The sequence below is a fragment of the Pseudonaja textilis genome, chromosome 3, assembly GCF_049901715.1.
Source record: "Pseudonaja textilis isolate UNSWEBS1 chromosome 3, rPseTex1.2, whole genome shotgun sequence".
Classification (NCBI taxonomy): Eukaryota; Metazoa; Chordata; class Lepidosauria; order Squamata; family Elapidae; genus Pseudonaja; species Pseudonaja textilis.
Window position 1 is genome coordinate 159411921 of NC_141992.1, and position 13214 is coordinate 159425134.

At 34.1% G+C, this 13214-nt stretch overlaps 1 protein-coding gene across 3 annotated transcripts in view; it reads left to right on the forward strand.

Annotated features, from left to right (window-relative positions):
* SPIDR (scaffold protein involved in DNA repair) overlaps window positions 1–13214 on the forward strand; it is a 177696-nt gene that overhangs the window by 117720 nt on the left and 46762 nt on the right. The window lies entirely within an intron of this gene.

Sequence of the window (13214 nt, forward strand, 5' to 3'; positions counted from 1 at the left end):
TTTGAAACAAGCATTAAAGTTGGTTTAAATTCTTTGGGTTGGTCAAAACAATGCAATACAGTGCTACTTCAAAAATTTCTTATTTGAAGTAATGTCTATTCTAGGAATCTTTTCTGAGTTTGGAAGGCCACATCATTTGCTCATTCAGATCATTCATATTGTGAAATATACAGTTAGGATCTAGGCATGGAATCAAGACTTAGCTCAGTAGATTCATTAAACCTACTTTTTGCACAAAATGAAAGTAGCTTCCAGGCTTTCAGACAATGGTATTTTAGCGAATCTATGTGAAAATGTCAGAGACTGATGTTGGAATATTCTAAAGGTTATAAAGTTATGTTTTAGTGAGAAGATTGTAGTAATAAAGCATAAATGGTGAAGCTGACTTAATCATTGTTTAAAAGCTCAGATTTTAAAAGGCTGAATATATTATCATCCAGGTTTACTGTTCAGAAATTGCTGCTGATGTTATTTCTATACTGACATTCGGACTATTACCTTATTGTCTTATTTTCCCCTTCATTCTCTCTTTTGTGTGTGAAGATGTTAATCTTTTAATAAAGGGACTTAGATACTGAGAGGACAAACTCTCAAACTCTAAATCCTTTCTGGTGCTCACTATTTACAAAAGCAATGTGATGCATAATTCCAGGTTTCACAATATTTGCAATCTCTTTTCTTGCTCTTACCTCTTTTTTGTTGTCTGATAGCAATGGACTTAATTCCTGCTTACCAAAAAGTGTATTCACATTATACATTTAAAAATGTATAAGATTATTCAGTTCTCTATGAAGTAGCCAAATGTTTTCGGTAATATTAATAAAGCAGTATTAGAAATTACATCAGTTTTGACTGCATAATTTTACTTGATACAGAATAACAGTTGGAAGGGACCTGGAGATCTTCTATTCCAACCCCCTGCTCAAGCAGGAGACCTATACCATTTAGTGACAAGCAACCTAGTTTAAAATATTTAGCAATTTATATGAGGTCTGGAAAGTATAGGTTATGAGGAATATACACATGTTAATTTGCCTCCCATAAAATCAATAATTTTAGAAGAAATGATTAATAAATCTTATAGCATTTTCATTTATGCAATTCTAAATGGGCTACCTGATTCAATCTAAATTATTCATAAATTCCTCATTTTTTAACTTCTATGTTAAAAGTTTTATATGTCAACTTACATTTATCTGACATTTATCTGAAGTCAAACATCATTAAATTTATTGCCAGATCTCCATCTGAGTAAAGATAGTATTTCCAATGCTATTGCCAATGTTTCAAGGTAGGTAAATTAGAATTGAGGTCATTTTTAGTGTTTGCCCTAAGGAAAGTCCAAATTTGAGTTACACAAGACTCATTTTAAATTGGTGTTTGCTGAGACTCAAGAGGGATGAGAGGGAAAGGATTTTTCTGAGTTAACTAATGTTAGCTGTCTTTTCATTTTTTGTGTGTGGGCAATTCTCATTCTGTTTACAGCATACCATTCATTTTTTTCAGCTAAATGTTTCTAAACAAAACATTTCATGAAAGTATGATTTTAAAGAACATCGTTAATACTTCTGGGATACATATTTTTGAGTGCAAGATAAACTGGAAGCAACTTAAATGTTGCTTTCTGAATGCCATTTGATACCTGATGGAAGTGCCTTGTAAATGAAATATGTTTTTAATTGTCTTTGAGCTGTTTTAAGTATTAGTCAGGTTGCTTTATTATTTTTGTCTGAATGTATCAATTACAGATAGAAAAACAATCAGATTCTGCTTTGAAGCTGAAGGAACTATTGTGATTTGTAGATAATATAATACTGCTTCTATATTTCTGTGATAATCTTTCTCTACCCTTCGGAATTTGTGGCCTTGCAAAATATCACACACTACACAAGAACACATTCAATTCTGTACCTTATTTTTGAAGTCCCCAGCAAAGCATTATCTGTGCACGTTACATTCAGTACTTAGTGATACATACTACCTATTTTATTCTGACCAAAGTACAAATGAATGTCTTTACTTATCACAATTAATAATATAATCAATTTTGACAACTTATCTATTGCATGATAGTATATTAATAGATAAAAGTGCCTTAGATAGATAAAAGATAGAATAAACCTCAACTCCTGACATTCTGGATGGAAGACCAAGATGGCAGAGATTGATCCAAATCCCCACTGAGTAGATGAATTAAATGAGATTTAGAAATTTCATGCACACATCACACATCCCTGTAAAGAATAAAATATGGAAGGAGAAATAGTATCCAGGTCTGAAATTTGCAGTTATAAATGCCTGTAACAGAGGAAGCAGAATGTAAATAGATGGTTTGTCAGCTTGAAAAAATAGTGGGAATAGTATAGCAGCTTCCTTTTAGCAGTGACTCGCAGATTGAGAGAGTCTAGTAAATTAAAACTCTGTAACAAACCTGGAAACTAGAGTGTCTCATAGGGATTGCTAGAACTAGGAAGAATATGTGTGTTTCTACATTTTCCCAATATGCCTGCAATTCAATGAATACTTCAGCTTCAACCATAACAATACAAGAGTACACAATAGATACAAACTCAAGGTAAACCGCACCAAACTGGATTGCAGGAAATACGACTTCAGCAACAGAGTGGTTAGTGTCTGGAATATTCTGCCTGACTCTGTGGTTTCTTCCCCAAACCCCAAAAACTTCAACCTTAGACTGTCTACTATTGACCTCACCCCTTTCCTAAGAGGTCTGTCGGGGGCGTGCATAAGCGTTCCTACTGTCCCTGTCCTATTGTTTCTTTTTATTTTTCTTATATATATCCATTTCATGTATTCATAACTATATTTATACTTATACATATTATCTTATAATTGCTTGACAAATGAATAAATAAATAAAAATTTCATTCTTCCAGCTACTGGGGAATTGGTGCATTCACTCCCAGTGTGCCAAATTTGAATAGACTCAAGTATGATCTAAAAGAAGACATCCTAGAATGATCAAGTTAAGATTTAGCCACTGAAGAATAGAAGCTGATTTTAAATTTTCATTTTTGTTTTGATATCTGTTGGTATTGTACGACATATACTTCTTTTTTAAAAAATAGAATTATATGATCAAGTCAGGGCATTTCTTAAACAACAAGTCTTAGACTGGAATCACAAAATTAGTTGAATTAGTTTCTTACAGTTGTAAACACTGGAATTTAAATCTGAAACAAAGTCCACAATCGGCCAAATGTCTCTTTACTTTGGAACTGCCTAAACATTGCAGTGCCTTCTTCCACGCTCAATTTAACATTTCCCATCTGCTCTGCTGGAAGGCAGATAATAGGACCCCCTAAAAGGAGTGTACTTTGTGATTCAGGAGTTGGACAAAACAATTTGGCTTGTCTTATCTTATTGTGAATATTTTAGGGATGTACACAGTAAATTTATTATGTCCATGTAGCAAACTTTCCTGCCTCTTTCTGTCCCATTCTCTCCTTGTTATTTTTAGTCAGGCAGTTTGCTACACATGGTATAAGGTAAAGAAATCTTGTGTTACAGCATATTGGTAAGGCAATCAGTTACAAGCCAAATAGGTAACCCAGGCCTCCAAAGCTACAGCAAAAATCACACTTCACTGATGCTGTTTTCTATTTTCTTTGTTATGCTAATATCAGTTATTAATGAAATAAACATCTTTATTACAGTGTTTGACCAACCTTTAAAATGAAAAAGAAAGATAGTTTGACACAGCTATTCATTATTGGGAAAAAACGGAGGGGTTGGGGGGAGAATCAAGACAATAAAATGACATATCTACTTAAAAGTTTGTGCAGTTGTATAACTTGGTGAAGATATTTGGGCACCTGGTATGTGAGTGGGGGATTAACATTCCTTAAAAATAATAAACATTAAATTTATCAATGTGGTCACTGTATTTGAAAATGATTGTAGTTTTTTGGGGCATCATAAAAAGAACACTGTATGAGAAAATGAGTAAGACAAGGACAAAGTTACTGAAAATAAGGAGTCCCATGAAATCTTCCCACCAATGCAGCTGATGGGAAGGCATCAAAGTGGACTCTGGAAAAGGCTCATCTCTATTTGCTTAGGGTTAGATTGTATAGATGGTCTGAAGTAGAGGGCTAGTGGCTATCTGACATTTGGCAATAGAATTCAAAGATACTGGAGATAATATTTTGACGATCGATGTTCCTGAATCTCATTTACTATTGATTTTACCGTTCCAGGTTTAATTGGCCTAAATATTCAGGAAGGGAGGTCAAGGCTGCTAAGTTCTGCTATATAGCTATGGTGCCAATGAAATTAGTAATGGTCTCACAACAGCAAAGGTATCAGGTTAGAATCCTAGTCCAGGACTGAGTCTTAATATTGACATGTTAGCTTCAAGCCGAAACACTACACTGGGAGTGTATTTTGGGGTACTGAGCAAAGGAGTCAGCTGAAAAAAGGAGGTCCTAATCCTGCTACATAGGGCTTTAGTCAGATTCACTTGGAATACTGTATCCAGTTCTGAAGATAGACAAGCAAAATGGTGCTAGGTTTGAAGGACAAGACATATCAGAAGACATTGGAGGGAATGAATATGTACAGTTAGGATAGAATTGAAAAGTGGCACATGATTAAACCCTTTAAATATATTAAGGATGTCAATAAGGTTTTAGAAGGCAGCATTTTGAATATTAAACAAAAATAAAGAACACAGGCAGAACCTTAAACTAACAGGAGGGAAGTTCAAAAATAATATTAAGGAAGTATTATTTCACAGAAAAACAATGGAAGCTTAGAACAAATTTCCAATGGATATAGTGGGTCAATCCTCAGCAACAGAGTCTAAACATGCTTATGATAAATACATGTCCATCAACCGACAAAAATTAAAATAAATTAATAATTAAAAATAAAAATAATTTTAAAATAATAAATTATCATTTTTGATGCTCTGGAATTCAGTTCATGCTATTATGGTTCATTTGGGGGTCCTAAACTAGGTTAAGGAAAAAGCTAGAAACCAGGAAACTGTGAGTTTTAATCCCACCTTAGGCACAAGTCAGTTGGATGAACTTGGCCCAGGCACGTTCTGTCAGCCCTACTCACCTCCCAGGGTTATTGCTGTGGGGAAAATAGGAGGAGGGGGGTATACATTCATTGCCTTTTGAGATATAGTATAAACTAATAAAAGCAGAATTAAATAAATGAACCTAGTTTTACTTGGTGAGGCAGGGAGAGAAGCATCAGTAGGATGAACTGGTACCAGTGGGTTGCAGGGTTGCAAATACATCCACCCACCCATCTAACTGGACAAAGTTTGGCCCAGAGAGGGGAAAGAGCAAGACTGCCATGGCTGCTGCATTCTGCTTTTTTGCTGGTGGGAGTTGCAAGTGTATCATCAATCTGATTGGAAAGACAGAAGCAAAAGGAAGAATAAAAATGAAATGACGTGAAGACCACCAGCTTTGAAGCATTACCCCAGTGGTACATTCTCATGTTTGGCAGATACAGATTGCCCAGGCTGCCTTCCTCTCTTTGGATGATCCACTTCAATTTTCTCTATGATGAAGAAAAACTAAGAGGAGAAACAAGAGCATTGATGTTTGGTTTTCATCCCATCAACTTTGGGAAATGGCATAAGTGTGTGAAAAAAGTCTTACCCTCTCCAAAAGAAAAATGAAATGAAAAAAACTTACAAGCACCCTCTTAAGTAGCCTTTCCGCACCTAAAAGAGGTGAGCATGGTGATCTGATATAGCTGGAAGGCATTCAATGAGAGGGGACAGTCAAGTTGTTCCTGCAAAGCCTGTCTGTTTGAGGCCACTATTGGAAGTAAAGAAGTTGGAGAAATGAGTTAAAATGACCTTGACTGGAGGATCTGTCAAAGTGCTGGTGTCTGTGGCATAAATCCTATACTTGTTCTTCTTTTGTCTTCAGTAGCAAAAGACTTTGAAGTTTCACCAAGGCAGTGAAGGCAGGGAATGAATGTAACTTTCTAGGAATCCCAAAGGTGCTTTTTCAAGAGGCACCTGGACTTTCTTGTGGTTTTTTTTAAGACGTTTTGCCTCTTGAAAAAGAATTTTTGGGACACCTATGATCTGGATGACTGAGAATATTCATAAAAACCTAGGAAATTGAAGCTTTCCTTTGAAAGATGGTCTATTTGCAGCCTGTAGCTTTCTGTGATGCAGGCTTATAGTATCCAACATCCTTTACCCTTGACTTCTACAATTCAGTGACATCTGGAGGGCTAGAGATTATAAATTAAAATATAGTTATTAAAATTAAACAATTTTCTATCAAACTTAGAAAAATTTTAAATTCTGCAATGTTTAGGCTTTATAGTCCTTGTTTTACACATTGATAATGTGATTGTGGAAACTTGTTTGAAATATGATTCTTTTTGAAGGCTGATTCTAGACCTTGCTATATGTAGGCTGAAGGCTGATTCTAGACCTTGCCATCTTTAGAGTGATTATGTTAACCAACTTCTGGCCTGGAATAGCAAGCTCTGATACTTATGTGGTATTTATGTGTATTTATGTATTGCTGATATTTCTAGGCTCTTCTACTTCAAACATCTCTAATATGTAAAGGCTGAGCTACCTAGAGAGTTCATATATAAATGGATATAAGGGTAGATTTTGACTAGTCAACTAATAATACTATAGAACTATTTGATTATTTTTCTTAATCATGTGTGACTCTAATGTTTTAAAGATAATTTTATCCCATCTTTATTATTTTTATAAATAACTCAAGACATCAAACATATCCAATACTTCTTACTATTTTTCCCACAACAACAACCCTGTGAGATGAGTTGGGATGACAGTCAATGACTGGCCCAAAGTCACCCAGCTGGCTTTTATGCCTAAGGTAGGAACAAGAATTCACAGTCTCCTAGTTTCTAGCCTTGTGCTTAACTACTAGACCAAACCACTATCTTTCTGTGGAGGAAAAATAAGAGGGAATACTAGATGCATCATCATCCTGAACTCATGAAGGAAAAGTAGGATGTGTGTATGTGTGTTTGTGTTGTCTGTGTCTGGTGTGTGCATATAAAACTTTAGGTTACCTTGTAGCTTATATTGTGTCAACCTCTTGTGGAAGTATGGTATGACTCAGCTTCTGCTGTTTCAGATGTACAGATTATCAGACTTGATAGACATTGTGGTAGCAGTTTTTATCACTAAGATCTTTTTATCTTAAGGAATGCCTACCTTTAAAAAGATATTCATATGCCCCACTGCCACCTACCACATTCTCTGAAGATCCCCAAGTTTTCTGAACAGATTTTTGCAGGAAGTCAAGAATAGAAAAGATGAGAGTGCAGGGAGAAATCTATCAGCATTACCTCTTCCCCATTTTGCCAGCAGGTTTGAGAAGACACTTGCTTTGTAAAAAAGTGAAGAACAAATACAAGAGTATGTCCGAAACTAGACTGCAAGTGTAATAAAATAAGCAATGGATGAATTCATACACACTGTGCCAAAAAGTTTAATATCACGACCCTTCAGCATTGATTTCTTTATACTATCTTCAACAAACTGTACATATAATACTATGTCAGAGCAGACCCATGGGCTAAAAACATCAATTGTACTTCAATTGAAGCTTTTCCTTAATTTAAATATGCTTGTGTGAAAATGATTTAAAGTATTTAACTCTCCAGAAGTATTTCCAATGTTTTGTTATGTTGAATTATTTATCTTAGGGCCTGGATATTTTTGTGTGACAATTTTTGAACTGCTAGCTAAACTTACTTTTCCATATATAATTATGTTTAATTAAATTGTTAATATTTTGTAATGTTTTAGGCAGATGAAAATAAGGATCGGTAATAAGATGAATGGCTTTTGTTACATCTATCCCAGACTGAGAAGCTGTATTGTCCTCTATTCCAGTTTCTTTTCTTTTTTTGAATTCAATGTTTTTTTAAAAAAGAAAATGAAACTGTCTCGATAATAGATTCCATATTGAATACAGATATGAGTTATTCTTAATTTTCTTTTTATCAACTGGAGTTTTTAGTCTGCAAAGAAAAATCTGTGTCAGCTGGCATGCTAGCAACAAATAGTTTATATCATTAGTAACTTTTGTCCATAGAATTTCAACTTTGTTCAAGAATTACTTGATTATGAAATTGACAAACACCTGTACATACTATATATAGTATACAGCAAGCATTCTAGATGCAGTGAAAATACTGTGTTCCTATTTGCCTTCATAAACAATAAATGACAATTTTGTATCCTTCATTTTGAAGAATAAAATGATCAGAAATAGGAGTAGGAATCCTACAATTTTGGATCATCTGTAATGTTTCTTTTTATAATGAGCACTTAAATTTACAAAATAAGTTGTAAAAATTATGTTAATTTTTTGCTTCATCTAATTACCATGTTCTAAAAGTGAAAGCTACTTATAATTGCTTTTACCCAGTTCTAGAAACTCCAGTATAGAAGAACCACATGAATTGTACAAATAACCTGAATGTTTCCCAGTAAATGTATCACTTTATACAAAGAACTGACAAACATTTCCATGTGAACATTTCCATATTACCTCAGTAATACAACATGTCATATGGAATATTCCTGAAGCAACATGGAGGAAAAGCATATCTTACCAAGTTCTGAAAAAGTGTGATCAACTCCCAAAACATAGAAATAGGTTCTGCTTCATAAACTTAAATAAATCTAGGCACTATTTGATGCTCTAGAACACTGTAACTAAAGAACAATGGTATAAGATCAGAAAGAATGTGCTCAGACTTCAACCTTGTCAAAGTAAAGGGTGTGTAATGAATGGCAAAAACTTGGCAGAAGCTTCCTGGAAAACTCAACATGGCAAAGCTAGTAAAAAATCTGAAGCCACTTTAATTCCTTCCATTTATTAAGCTGTTGAGCTTTCTTATATACCCTCTTGAATTTAAACCCAGCACCATTTCTTCCCATTCTTTCCAAGGTTTAACACAAGCCCTGCTTTATGTTTCTCACACTCAGTGCTAAATGGTACTTACTGACATTTTCAGGATTCCTGCTCTGAGAAACTCTGTCTCCCAACATAGTATCTGTACTACACAGACACAGTACAGATTTCTTATATTTGGCAGCATGCCTTAAAACTAAATTACGAACTCTTGATTTCCGAGTTGAAAGAAATTTATGTACAGGTATAAATTGTTTTCTGAAATAGTTACCAATCTCTACATGTACACCCTTCCTGATCTCCATCCCTCTTTCCCATAGTCCATTCCAGCTAGTGACAATAGATAGAATTTGATATGTTACGAGCTAATATTTCCCTAAATGGGTAAAAGAAATTACCAACAAAGGGAATCATGTTCTCCTATAACCCTTGAAATAATATGGGAGGAATCATTTCATATGCAATGCATGTAATACTTTGATTTATTGAATATTTGTTTGAAGTTTTTACTACTTCCTAAAACTTCCTACAATTCAGGCATTTTTATAAACAATGTTATAAATTAGGGTCATTTGCTGAGCATCTGAATTTTAATTACATGACAGATATCACTTTGTTCAGTGCTGCTGTAACTTTGAATGGTCACTAAATGAACTGTTGTAAGACAAAGACTCCCTGCATTCTTTAGCCAGAAATGTTTGCATCTCAATAAAGAGAAATGTCTTTTCTATAAAATGTTGCCATGATCATTGTAAATGTCTATGGAGATTCTCAGTTCTCCAGGTCATGGTTGTCCCAAAGGTGCTTTTTCAAGAGGCTTCAGAGCTGAAGAGGTTTCTTAGATGAGAAGCAAAACATCTTCAAAGAAAAACCAGAAAAACCAGTTGCCTCTTGAAAAAGCACCTTCGGGCATGGTCATTGTATCTTCAAAATTAGTGTTTTGTTCTGGAATCCAAGTCTACATAAAGTTGCAGTTTATAAGTTTTAAAAACACAAAATAATTTGAATATATCTAAACGTCATGATATGGTTATAACAGACAAAGTAAATACTTCCTAATTGCAGGAGAGCAAGGAAATAAAAATAATATTCTGTACTTCTAAAATTAAAGACATTAAGCTTTTAATTTCCACATTCAGTGAAATATCATATTTGGTGATATTTGAAACTAGTACAGACTGAATCACTTTTGTCTTCAGATTACTTTCTCCCAATACTGTATTAACCTCCCTCCCCTTTCACCAAAGCACACTTTTACTTCCTGGTCTTATTTGCTATAGAAAAGCACATATTTCAAGTCTCCCAGTAATATCCATGGCCTGAGCCAAAGAATCATGTGATTTTTCTTTCCCCGTTTTCCCCCATGGTCAGTTTGCGTCTCTGCACATGCTGTTCAGTAAACAAACTTCAAGGAACCAGACCAAGCTAGTTCAGAGCAGGGAGTTCATTCACATAGAACACTTGGAAAGTGATGCCTTTGCACAGCCTTGACGTAGGGCTGAGAGGGTGAAGGGTGGGGGTAGCAAAAGCTAGTATTTGTGTTTTCATTAATCTTTTTATAGCTGGGAACCAGCTGTAGCTGGTTAACATTTGCCTGTGACATCTATTAGCGTGCAGACATCTTACGTAGGATTAAAGGCTTCTGATGGAAACAGAGTTGTTAGTCATCATATCACTAGTTTACAAGAAGACTCTTTGACTTGTCGCAGTTTATATATTAGAACAGTACACATCTGCTGTAAATTTAAGGGTTTGGTTCTGCATTCAAGAGGACACTTCTTATAGCACAGATAGAAAATGTAATATTGTATTTTTAATCAGATTAAGCTTTGAGGAAACACAATTACAAGAGAAGGCAAGTTATCAAAATAATAGTTCAATATTTGAGCAGTTAGGAAATTTACTAAATCATATATCTAAACTTACTTATTCTTTTTAATATTGGAAATAGCTGCAGTTCACTGGTACTGCATGTACTTTATGAACAGCAGAGAAGCGGGTTCAGTATATGCTGAACAGCAGCTGCCAGTCAATCAGTGCAGGCAGTCCTAACTACCTTGTTAGTGACCATTCAAAAAAGTAACTTTATGACCAGTCCTAATATTGATGACCTGCAAAGCAAGGGAAAGGAGAAATAAGATGATAAACACAGTCAAGATTTCACTTAGTGACCACTTCACTTAACAACCAAGTTGTTGGTCTCTATTGGGATAGCTAAACAAGGACTACTTAGTCTTATACCATATTCAAGGTGAATTTAAGTCTTTATTTAATTAATCTCCCATTAGTATTTTGAAAGATTTCAATGGCAATTAAACATAAACAACATCTTAGTTTATCTTCCCATTGGGATTTTTATATATTGTATTAAGCATTCTAATTAATTTTACTTTCCAGTTCTTTAATAAAGTGATACAGCTACTAAAATTCTATAATGGGCATAGAGGTTTAGTCCTAATGAATCTGCTGCTTCTATGTCAGTTTGTAATTTTTTTAGGATTTAGAAGTATGAAAATTAAAAAAAAGGTAGTCCAACATGATTCTTTCAGAAAATATTCTAAACTAATTGTCTAATCTTATAAAATTTAAAGTTAAAACCCCTATGGCTATATTGACTAAGATTATGTTCTACAGTTAATTACCTTTTTTCTAATAAGTGATTAGATTTTATTAAGAAAGTAATTTATAATGATAACCCAGATTTTGAAATGGATTTAAACCTTTTGAAGTTGTTTGTGATTCTTTTCTTTCTGTTGTTGTTATGCTTTGTTGTTAGTTCAAATCTGAGCAAAAGTATTTATGCTTAACCAGTTATACATACTGTCTTTTGTCTTGTCATCATTGTATATGTTAAGTACTTTTTATAATTGCTATGTAAAGGGCTTTGCAGAATCAATTCGCCAAAACTGATCATGGAAAATTTATAAAAATCCCCATGTGCTACCAATTTGAAGTAAAAATGAAACATCTCAAACCGGTATAACAGAGAAATATAACCCTAGAAATGTAGACTTAAAGGCATTTTAAGACAAAATTTTGCCTATGGATTATATATTGGTTTTGTCTATAGGCAACTAAAGATAGTTAAAAAAAACTGAAATGCAGGTGTTTTTTTTTAATATTTAGCTTTCTTTTAACGTGTGTTTTGGTTTCATGGACATTAAGAGAGATTCTCTTACAAGCCCCTTTCTGCTTTTACCTCCAAAATGCTATAAGAATTTTATGGCTGCTATTACTGAATAGTAGGCATACTGTGATCCATTCAGTTATTGTTTTAGAGATATTTCTTTACTAGATTCTTCAGTGTTTTAACAATGGCAGATCTTTTAAAGAACTTGAAAAGTTCTTTAAAATTAAGGGATATATTCAGAAGTATCTGCCTTGAAAGTAGCCCATATTGAACTATTTAGTGCAGTCAAAACACCAGTTGACACAAGAAATTTGCATTATATCATAAAATGTTTTATAATAATTTTAAGTCATAAAATATTTTGTAAAATGTGCCAAATTTCAATTCCTGGGAGTCATACATCCTGGATATTGGATGCATTCTGTACTTTAACCAATTTGAGGTAGCTTGATTCAAAAGATTTTGCCCTATGATACATAGTTTTCCTCAGTTAAAGGTTACAGACATTAGAATTTCAGTAGTGTATATAGATATTTATTATTATACTGAGACATTGCACTATTTGATTGGATTATATGAGAATGTGTTACTGCAAATAAGATTATATTTGAAGTTGGTATGGTGGAACCTAGGTATTATTTTCCAATCTAATACCTAAAGGCTCATAAATTATATAATAAATATTTGTGCATTAATACTGGAGTCACAGCATGTTCCATGAGAAGCACGATGGACCACATGGTTACAATGGTGGTTTGGAATTTAGCAAGTCTACACTGAAGACCTGATTACTGCTGTGTGTCGGGGTGAGCTCCCATCACTTGCTCCAGTTTCTTGACAAGGACATGAAAGGAGCCCCTATGAGTGTTCCCCAGGGAACGGTGATGTCATTGGCTAATCCTTTCAATCCAGAAGCACCTTAAATGGTGCTTCCAACACAAACAGGATGGGAGCATGTTCCTTGTTTGGATGTCTGCCAAACACCTTTTATTTCCTTTCCCTACTTTATTTATTTACCTATTTACTTATTATTGTATATGATATTGTATATGTCATGTGATCTAAAGAAGACTCACTCAAATTTGAATGGTGTGGTTCACCACAATAAAGATGGTATCATTTTAATATTTTGTATATATTTTACAATTGGCTGTTTTTATTCAGAACGT